The sequence below is a fragment of the Martes martes genome (assembly GCF_963455335.1).
Source record: "Martes martes genome assembly, chromosome: 10".
Taxonomy (NCBI): Eukaryota; Metazoa; Chordata; class Mammalia; order Carnivora; family Mustelidae; genus Martes; species Martes martes.
Window position 1 is genome coordinate 37,010,151 of NC_137898.1, and position 11,816 is coordinate 37,021,966.

The window sequence follows — 11,816 nt, forward strand, 5'->3', positions numbered from 1 at the left end:
TGCTCAAACAGACATTCAAAATTTATCGAATAAAATTGCATGATTTCAACCTTGAGAGATCAGAGATTTAAACAAATAGAACTCTGTCACTGTACAAATGAGTAAATTAAAGTTCGGAGGAGTGTGACCTTCCCAGAGTCACCTGAGCAGTCAGTGGAGAGTCTTTATTTGAACTGCCACTCTCCAGTCTAACACACGTAATACTGCCTCTCAGCAGTATTGAGGCGGTAATTTTTAATACATGCATAAAAGGTGGTATTGTTAAAACACTGGCTGAGTATGCAGAAGTGCTCTAAGCAATGTGGTACTTTATTCCAGTTTTCCTCTCTGAAATAAATTGTAGTTGTTTTTGCCTGCTGACCCCTTCCATGTCTCAAGTAAATAAGTAGACGTGAGAAGTTTTATTTTATTTTATTTTGTTTTGTTTTTTAGTGTGTCACAGATAGTTCTCACTGTTAGAATTTCAGGCTGTCCAATTATGCATTTGACTTATTTACACTGAGTTTTTAGAATGTACTAGGAAAAGGTCATAGTAGTTCTAATTGGTCTCTTTTGCAATGTGTAGTGAAGTTATGAATACCAATAATGGGATTAGGGCACCAGGCAGGGCAATGATTGAACTTCAAGAGGTGCCAAGAATAACTGTTAAGCTACTCCATCTACTTTATCTTTAAAAACTGTTAATTCAGTCACAGGGTCCTTTGATCTAGCCCCTTGTAATTACACGTTTTATTTTGATAAATAATTTCTGTTAAAGTCAAAATGTACCAGGTCATTGAATTTATTTTACTCAGACTATTGCAGTAGGGTGTGTGTGCCAAACCAAGGAGGGAGTGTCTCAGCAGGGTGTTTGCCTTAAACTTTATAGGGATAGGTAAACAAGTTGCTGGAAGAGTGAGTCACAGGATTGTTTTATGCTCAGAGGATGCCTCATTCAGTTTACTAAATAGGAAATGTTTATCTCTGCCTTAGCTAATTTCAGGGGGACGGAGTTCTCATTTTAGTTAATTGCTTATGAGGATAAAGAATAAAAAATTAGCTTGGGGTCAAAGGGGAAGGGTCTGTCTGCCCTTTTCAGCAAGTTCAGATGAAAGGGGAAAGGTCTGTGTTTAGACTTGTCATTTATTAATGGGATGTTTGTGTTGAAGAAAATGTACATGAATCATAATGAAAACCATCCCTCCTTCTCGGGTAGTTTACCTTGAGGAAGATTTATTTTTCTTCCACTCCCCTGTCTCCTCTCTATAAGACACAAATATCAGATCAGCTTACCCAGTCATCTTAAGAAACCTGTATTACTTTCCTGAGGTTGCTGCAACAAATTACAGATCACTACAAACTTGGTGACTTAAAACAGTGGAAATTATCCTCTCATGATACTAGAGGCCAGAAGTCCCAAAACAACGTAACTGGACTGCAGTCAGACCCACTGAGCCACCCAGGCACTCCTTGGACTGCAGTCAGGGTGTGGCAGGGCTGCCCTGCTTTTAGAGGCTCTAGAGACAAATCACTTCCTTGCTTTTGTTAGTTTCTGGTGGCTTTCTCCATCCCCTTGGCATGTGCCCTCATCCTCTGTTCTTCAGGGCCAACATCTTTAAATCTCTCTGTTCATCATTTCACTGCCTTTTCTCTGTTTATCAAATTTCTTTTGCCTCCCTCTTATAAAACCTAGGATTGTGTTGAGGAACCACCTGGAGAATCCAGTTAATCTCTACATCTTAAAATCTTTAATTTAATCGTATCTGCAAACAGCATTTTTCCATCAAAAAATAACATTTAAAAGTTCCAACGATTAGAGCCTGATATCTTCAGGGGCCATCATTTAGCCTATTATAGACTCATATATTTATTTTCCCGAAGTTCTTACAGCTAATAAGTGTTAAATGAATCCTATCCTGGAATGGGCACTTTGCTCTTTTCCTTAACTGTGTCAATCAAGAAAGGGGCCAAGAGATTAATTCAGAATTGTTTAGCACTTACTATATATTTCCCAGTGGTTGTTACATCCATTATCTCATGTTACATTTGAGTCAATATTTAGAGAATAATTGGCAGTATTCTTACTTTACAAATGAGAAATAAAAGACAAACCAGTTTTGTCTGTGCTTTATAAGCACTGATCTGCAGATAAATGTGATGAAGTTTTCAGTAATCCAGAGAAGTGGAAAAAAAGAACATGGAAAATTGAAATAATTGTGTTTTAGGGACATTTCCATGAATCCGTCTTCTTTCCTCTCCCTACCCCGCAACTTCAGTTCAAAGAATGATCACATATTTTGAAAGAATTGATCACTCTTTAAATATTATGGATGTTAAAATGCCCTTTTTTCTATGAAATAGGGTTGAAATATTCTTTGTTCTGTTTGTTGGTTTATTTGTTTTCATGTCAATTTTATGTTGGCAATTCAGATTTTTGTTATTACTGCTTAATTTCACTCTTCCATAAGATATCACAGTCCAGGAAATTCTGTGAGCATTAACTTACTACATTATCACAACCAGAGACATTGTGATTCACGTTCTATTACTTGCCTCCAAAGCCTGTTTGCTCCCACTGCAAAGGAGTCCTGCTGATTACTGGAGACGAGAAACAGTGAGACCTCGATTTCCCCACCACAGGCTATTTTGTAGTGTTTTCATGCAAAGAGGTAAATAATTAACAGGGTTTGTAATATATAATTTTGTACTTTCTTTGTGAGTGCTGTGTTCTATTATGATTAGCAAGGTGGCAGTTCATTGTCAAAAAGAACAGAAATAAACTGATTCTTCTTGTGGTGTTGGTTGGAAGTATGCTTGTAGGAGAGCAGGAGTGTAATCATTGTAATAAAGATACATTCTTGGCTCATTCCATTTCATGACTTACAGACCCAGTCATACCCTTCCCTAGGTTTCCTGTATAATTGAATTGACGAGCTGCGTATTGAAGTAGCTGAATTTGTGCATGATTTTTCCAATCAAATTGCATATTTCATTACTTGAATTTCCATATATAGGTAGTTGCTAAAGGATTGAATTTTTAAATAATTAAGATTATAGAAATGGTTTGAAGAACTGAGCCTACTCTCTGATTTTTCTTTTTTGCAACAATTCTCAAGCTTAAGTTTTTTTGCTTTTTGTTTTTTTAAATACAGAAAGCAGTTGCTTTGAATAACCAGTCAGTCTATACACCTCATTACATTTATACCTATACTTAACAAAGCCAAATTCATATTGTTCATCTTATATGAAAGGAGAAAATTGAGATCCGAAAATTTCCTTTCTTTAAGAAAATCAACTTGGGATTCAATTTGACATAGGTTGTAGGAGAATCCTATTTCCAGGCGTTGTTCCATTTTAAAACTTATAGTTAAGAAATGTAAGAACCTGTGCATTGCCCTTATAGGCCAACTATGTAGAGATAAACAGTGGCTTTATAACTGTCCATGTATTTTGGGAAAGTGATAGGTCACCCATGCTTCTATTAGAAAGGGGAAGATTTAGATAGAGAGATACATGGGTATGTGTTTATATTTTTCAAATCCAACTGAGATATCAAACCAAAAAGGAAGAAAGAAGGAAAGGAAGGAGAGGAAGAAAAAGAGAGATACTGAACTACAGTACTTTGAAATGTCTACTACTTTAAACATCTTTGCCTATACCACTTAAAACAATTATGATAAAGATTACATATTCTTATCCTGATTTTTACTGTTGATAAAACTGAATTCCAATCCTTTACCTAAGGGCATACCACAAATAAGTGGCAGGCATGAAATTTAAACACAGGTGTGTCTGCTGCTAGTGCTCATATTTCTTCCTCACACATACCCCACTTTGTGCTGGCTCTTTTCTAGGGAATGTGGATGCTGCAAAGGTAGGCACTTTTCAGGATGCAAATAGCAGAGTCTTTAGAGTCAGGTAAGATCATTCAGATTATTATTAGATATTGACATGGTACAATCAGTTTAGGCATTCTTAAACAGTTCAACCCAATTAAGTATTCTGGTTTCCTCTTCTGTTCAGTGAGGAGAAAGGATGGAAGAGAGGGAAGTACAAGATGATATAAGGTCTACTATCTTAAGGAAACTATGTATAATGGTATTAAGGGCTGAGTGTAGAGCAGGCATGGATCCTCAAAATTCTTAATAAGTACTAACTCCCAGTACTTCAGAATTTGACTGTATTTAGAAATAGGATCTTTAAAGAGGTAATAAATTTTAAACTAGATTATTATGGTGAACTCTAGTCAATATGACTGGTGGCATTATAAGAAGAGGAGATTGGGACGCAGGTGTGTACAGAGGAAAGACCATGCAAACACAGAACCAGGGGAGAGGCCTCAGAAGAAACAAACCTGCCTTGATCTCACATGTCCCGACTCTAGAACTGTGAGGAACTAAATTTCTGTTGTTTAGGCCACCTGGTCTGTGATATTTTGTTGTGATAGGCCTAATAAACTAATACATATGGTTAATGTTATTAAACTCTTTATTGAATTTTTTATTTCAATGAGAGTTCATGGTGATTGTTGTAGATTTAGAAAATGCTATAAAGTATGAATATAAGTAAAAATACCACTCTACCTTACTCTATCATCCAAAGATATCCATCATTATATCATTAGCAACTTAACCCTCCCTTTCTCTGTTTCTCAATTATCCTGGCATATACGCATTCAGATTTATTTTCTGTGGTTTGGAGTCTGTAATAAGTGATAAAAAAGCAAAAGCTAAGCAGACGTTGTCTGTGTTCTTTGATGAGGGCATGCTAAGCACAGCTCTGCCCATGTCCTATAGCATCCCCACCCTTGTTCATCCTCCCCAGGTGTGCAGAAACCTGAGAGCCAATACTTAAAGGATCCACAATTAGGAATTGATAATCATAATTATTTTTGCTAACCCCAGTAGTCACCACAAAAAATAGAAAGCGGCATGACTTTCTGTCTAAAAATACCATCTGTATCCTACCACCTAGAGATAGCTATATTTTCATTTTTATGTGTACTATATTTCCCATAATTACATTTGCTACACGTTTTTATATGGTATTGTTTTAGAGTAAACACTTCTACATTTCTAAATGATGTTTATAGACATTATGATTATAAAATATATCATTAGACTATTATATCATTATTAATTAACCATCCTATTTTTGTTCCACCATTGACTCATTTTCTACTTATTTTCCTGTTATACAAATCGCTTAATAAATACCTCTGAGTGCAAGTTTCTAATAGATTATTTAATTTGAAGAGAAAATACGTCAAAGTAAAATGACTAGATCATAAACATATTTATAAACTTTCATCTCTTTTAAAGCCAGTTTCCTGAGTTCATGTATGAATTTATTTTCACACTGGCATTGGAAGAAAGAGAAAGTTTTTATGATTCTAGCCAAGGGTAAGCATATTTATTTTAATTTAATTTTATATATATATATGCATATACATATATATATTTACATACATATATTTTATTTTATTTTTATTTTTTTATTTAAACACATTTGTTTTAGTGACTATTGATTATTTTATTTTGGTTAGATTAAGTGAGGATGGCATTAAACCAAACCACTGTGGTTTACCAGACCATTGTTTCTTTGCTTCTAAACTTTAGTTCTTAATTTTGTCTTATGCCTCAGAGACATTCTTTTTAGATGTTCTTATTCCTTTTCGCTCCCTCTTCCTTCCGTAATCTACTGGCTTGTTAAAGTCCTGAGGTACGTAGTAGGTAGTGGTGGAGGGAAGTGAGGTCTCTGCTATTACTCTGATTTAGGTTTGGTCTTAATCATGAACTCTACTCCTGGCCTTTCATATGTGGCCTTCTGGTTATCTTCTGCCTTTAATCTAGTTGTAATTGTTTTCTCAGTCCTTAATTTTACCATTTCTCCAGAAGTGAAGTTCTTCTATAAGAGGGTAGAAATCCCTCCAGTGTCTGCAGCACCCCTGGCTTTCAGTGATCCTGCTAGTCTGTACTTGACTTCCACCAATTTGTTAGCTTTTCTATTTGAACTCTAGTTCTAGCAACCTAGTTGTGTCTATCCTAGGTCATACTTGCTTATGTTTTCTCTGTCCTGGGAGGTACTATCTCTCCTTGTATTTTGAGCTAGTTGTTTGCTCTGTGACCTCAGCTACTTAAAGAACTTTAAAAAAAAAAAATCTTGCATTTTTTTCAGCTATCTATATTTGAGTATAATCAACAAATTCGGAAGATATTTTAAAAATATGTGATAATTTGATATACATTATGAAAGGATTCTCCCTCATTGAATTAATTAACACAACCATCACCTCACAGATTTACCTTTGTGTGTATATGTGTGTGTGTGTGAACATTTAAGTTCTATTCTCTTAGCACACTTCAATTATACAACACAGTGTTATAAACTATAATCATCATGTTATACATAAGATCCTCAAACCTTAATCATCTTATGAAAGTCTTACATTTGAAGTTAGTGCTCTCCCTTTTTATTGTAAGGGTGAAAATAACTCTCTTTTCAGCTTTCTATACCCTTAGGCACTTCCTAGTCTTTCCTGTAGTACATTTTTATTAAGTGTTTTCCAAAATTCTGAGACAGGGAGAGATTGTGATATTAGATTAAATAGAGGGTAATAATAATATTGAATGAATCACAATCAAACATATTTCTATCAATCTTAGGAAATTCTCTTCACATCAAAAGAAAAATTATCTTAAGTTCCAGTAAGAAGTTTTGAGTTCTGTTTTCCAGCTTAAAACTGTTTTTGTTTCTTACTTAAATATTATGAATATTATTAATAATTACAACCATTTAAATTTGTTCTATGAATTGTACTTATGAGGAGCAAAAATGTCAGTGGAAAATGATATTTTCTTCCTACTTTATATGCTCATGCTTATGGAAAATCTAGAATCCTGGATGATAAGAAAATGAGAATGACAGTTGCTAAAAATATCACCTGATTATAGTTGAACAACCTCAAGTAAACTAAATAGACAGAAGTATTGGCTTTGCCAATGGTTCTTGCATATAGAGTGAAAGTAGGCCACAAGGATGATTGGGAGGAAGATGTGTATATATTTGTGTATCGTCAGTATGGTAGGAGGAGGTCAACAATAGAAGGTTAGTCTGTAGATATATAGGGTAGGAAAAAAAACATGGTTTTCCTCCCTTCCATGAAGACAGGTATTTTTCCCTTTAGGAGTTTTCCATTTAGATCCCTAGAGACTTCCATTATTAAGGATATTGGGGATCAATGAAATCCCATGTTGTTTGAAGATGTTTCTGGGAGGCATTTGCATGGCTGGTTTAAGCATCTTACAAATCTTCCAAAATCTTGGGACAGATCTCAACACTACACAGATTGTGTGATTTAGAGAAGTTTATTAATAATCCATAAATCACTTTTGTCCCTAAAAGTTTGTAATTGAATATATTAGTTCAGAAGGTTTGTAAAACCATATGGTTTGGGGTACATTAGCTTGGTATATAGAGATTATTTATTCTTAAAATTTCCCCCTCAGTAGGGAATTTCAGATGATATGTGGCAAATAGATTTTTTGCATGTAGTTTTACAATGTACACCGTTCACATAAAACACACTAATGTAGTTTTTTTTTTGTTTGTTTTCTAAGTAAATTCTACATCCATTGTGTCGCTTGAACCCACAACCCTGAGATCAGGAGTCACATGCTCTACCAACTGAGCCAGCCAGGTACCCTCAATTGTTGCTTAATGTAGTTCTTGATACATTAAAATAAGATGACCACTTGCTTTTGGCTATTTACATGTCTTTTCTAATAATCCAGTTAGTGTATTCCTAATTTGTAAGCGTTCCTATTCTAAGATGAAAAAATACTCCTTGTGGTACACAAATAAATGGCAGATTCTTGATTCTTGAAATGCTCGTTAAAATAAAATTAAATCATGCATTCAAGCATTTATTTTTCTTTCATATATATCCATCTTAAACTTGGGAAAAGTATACAATTTTGTGTTTGCATTTAGCTCTTGTTTAAAGTTACCATCTAAAAAGTATTGAGGGGGCACCTGGGGGGCTCAGTCGGTGAAGCGTCTGCCTTGGACTCAGACCATGATCCTGGGAGGGTCTGCTTTTCCTTCTCCCTCTGCTACTTCATCCAAATCCTTCCCCGCTCATGCTCTCTCTCTCACTCACTCTCTCAAGTAAATAAATAAAATCTTAAAAAAAAAATAAAAATAAATAAAAGGTGTTGAGGAGGCACTATGGTACAGAGAAAAGAATATAGAAATTGGAATCAGAACTGTCCTTAATAAGTTATGTAACTTTTTTAGATATCAGTGCTCTTGTCTTTAAACAATACTACCTACTGCATAGGGTGGTTATTATCATTAAAGATATTTCTAATGCCCTTTTAAAGTACAAAATACTCTAGAATTTTTAAAGAAAATGTGGTTATTTTTTTCTGGTATATATTGGTTGTGAAGTAAAGTAGATACTTTGTATAAATTTCTGTGCACTGTGGGAAGGAAAGGGATGGCAGAAGAACTGCAATCCATTCTCTACTGTTCCTGTGGGAAGCCCAGGAAAGAAAAGTAACCTGATCAGACCTTCAAACAAGCTAATAATGGATCTGACAAAACACTATTGGTATTTACTACCATGAGAGGCCTTAATTATGGAATGCTTCCAACATGATTAACTTGATCTGTCTAGGACTTCTTATGGTAAATAAATCTGGAATCTGTGAATTTACAAGCCATTGCTTACTTTTGTTGAAAATATACGTTCATTGAAGACTGCTTATATTCAATATGTGCAATGTTCATCTAAACACAGAAGAAAAGGCTAGATAGAATTAGAAAACCTAACTTCTCCCTGTTTTATTTGTGGCTTTTATCCTTTAATTGTAGTAAAACTTGATACTGAATAAGGTCTTTGTTTCTTGAGTATGATTTCACAATCCATTTTCTTTTTTACACAGCTAAAAATCAGTTGTTTTTAGCAGCAGTAATTATTCAAGCTAAGAAACCTTCAAGTTTCCTTTGGTATCTTCTTTTCCGTTCCCATACCTAATCAGTTATCATATCCCATAAATTTTGGTTCTAAATATGTCTTGAATGTGTTTGCTTCTCTCCATTCCCACTGCTATCACCTCAGGCTAAGCCCTTATCAAGTCTCCTGTGTTTCTTATAAAAGCTGCTCCCAGTATCTCCTGTCCTCATTATTATCCTCCTTCAATGCAATTTTCACATCTCAGATTCTTTATTTAGAGGCTCTCAGTAGTTCCCCATGGCTTTTCTTCTAAAGGTCAGAATCTTTCATATTGCTTTATAGGCCCCTACCTGCCCCGACTTCCTATACATGATCTAATCACATTTTTTCTTCCTGTTTCTCAGTTTTATCAAGCTTTTTCCCACCAGAGAATCTTAACACATTTTTGTTGATTTTCTACCTGGATCATTCTTCCCCAGCTAATGTGCATCTCATATATTACTGAAATTTCACTTCCTCCCAGAAGATCCCTTGACCCCATATGCTGGAAGGGGAATTTATTATATAATCTCAATGCTTCTTCAGTGTCTGCAGATAACTTATTCAAGTTGTAACTTTTAAACTAATTTCTATAGTCCCGTATGTACCATCATGTTCATAAGGAAAGGAATTATGTCTCTTTTGTTCACTGCTGTATCCCAATGAAAAAACAGCATCCATCAAGTAGTAAGTACTCTAAAAAATAACTAGCACAGCAAGTCATTTCCAGGTGATGAAAGCACAGTGATAAGGTGCTATGTATTAGTAGATGTTTAAGATAGAACTAGCCTGGTTCTTTTCTCCCTAATCCCTGTTTGTTAAATATTCTGTAGGAATAACCCTATAATGCATTTACTACAAAAGAATAAGTCAGGTGAGCTATCGAAATTAATACATTGTTGAAGTCAGTAGAGCAACTTTTTTTTTTTTTTTTAAGATTTTATTTATTTATTTGACAGAGAGAGAGATCACAAGTAGGCAGAGAGGCAGGCAGAGAGAGAGGGGAAAGCAGGCTCCCTGCTGAGCAGAGAGCCCATTGTGGAGCTTGATCCTAGGACCCTGAGATCATGACCTGAGCCGAAGGCAGAGGCTTAACCCACTGAGCCACCCAGGTGCCCCATTAGAGCAACTTTTTTGAAGGTCTTAGTGTTTAGAGAAAGCTTTGGTTGAGAATGAAGCAGGAAAAATATCTTCTGTCAATAAAAAGAATATCAGATATGTGTAGAGAATAACAGGTCAATGTCTCCCATAGAAAGAGAAGATGAGTTACAAGCTTGGGAACAAATATAGGACAGACATTTTAGACTTCAGATTTTCATAGGGGCTAGGCTTGTCAGGCAAAATGTGTGCATTCAGAAGAAAGCTCATGTTATTCAATCTGCCCTCAGCACAGAACTTTTTTTTTTCACTTTGTTTCTTTTCCATATACGTATAGAGTTTGTTTTTCAGTGAATTTTTCAGCTATCATTTATCAGCATGTCAGATGGGGAGAAATCTGAACAGACTGGCACAACAATCATTAGGTTTCTTGTAGAGGAGATGGACATCAGATTGTTCTCAAAGATGCTTCTGGCTTTTTAACAAGTAATAAAGCAGCGCATAAACAGCTGCAAGCAAGACAGAAGAGATCTCTCATCTGAATCTAGCTTCTATTACAGTGCCAGTAAGGATGAGTGGGTTTCAATTTTGATATACCACCCATGTCACTGTAGAAATGGCTCAGTAGGTTGGTAGATTGTCACTGTAAATACTAAATCTTTGAGGAATCTTTTGGTTCAATGGTCTGATAGAGTTTTATCAATTACACATGTCACCGCATGCTGGTTCTTTCCTTCAGTAGTTTGGTATATTGTCCAATATAGGTGATACATTCAAAGATTTTAAACTCTGTAGAAAATTTATGATAATAGGATAGCAACTACTTATTTTGTTATAGATTCTGTAGGTTGAAAAATGATTTGAGAAGTTTATATTTTCAAAGAACAAATGAAATGGCATGATTTTTATGGCATGGTATGATCTAATGAAGTGTCTCCTCATCTGTCAGTTTCACACACTTAAATTGTGTTTAATACTCCATATGCTATGTGTGTGCATGTGTGTCTACTTCTGGGTGATGATGACATAGTCTATATTACATTACCGTTTATGAGGTAGTATAAACCTGGAAAGAATCAGAGTGGATAAGTGCTATAGGGAGAGAAGACTTTGGTGAAGGAAGAGACAAAAAGGAGTGATAAGGACAGAATTCTATATAAAAGGCCCCTGGGCTAGGAGTGCCAATGTGAAAGAGTATAACCAGCCAGAGGGGCCTGAGTCCTTGATTATAGCTCCCCATAAAGACTCTCCAATAGCATTAACTATGCACCAAATTTGGTGTGGGGAGGGCAGCTTTCCCACATGATGCTTTACGGGTAAAGCCTTTGTAGTTGCCGATATTCATACTTAAAACAGCATACATAGCTTTTTGGTAAGGATCTGTACTTTTCATTCCCTCCCTTTAAAAATAATAATATCAGATACCTCAAATACAGTGGTGCCCTTTCTCTGAGGACAGTTCTACAATAAGAAAATGGAGAAAAAGAAAAGAAGTAAAAGAATCAATGCATTTAGTTGGGTGGGTAGTATCAGATACCTGTAAGCCTCTTTTGAGTGTTTCCCAGTAGAACTCAGAGAGAAGAAAAGAAGAAAAAGAACATGAAAATGAATTAAGGAAACCTAATTCTAAAAGGAGTTGAGAAGCAATGAGGGAAGGGTTCTCAACTCAGGTGCCACTTGTTGCAGCTTACTTTACATACCCCTGTAGGAAGCAGTTTACCCAGCAAGAAAGTTTTCTCCT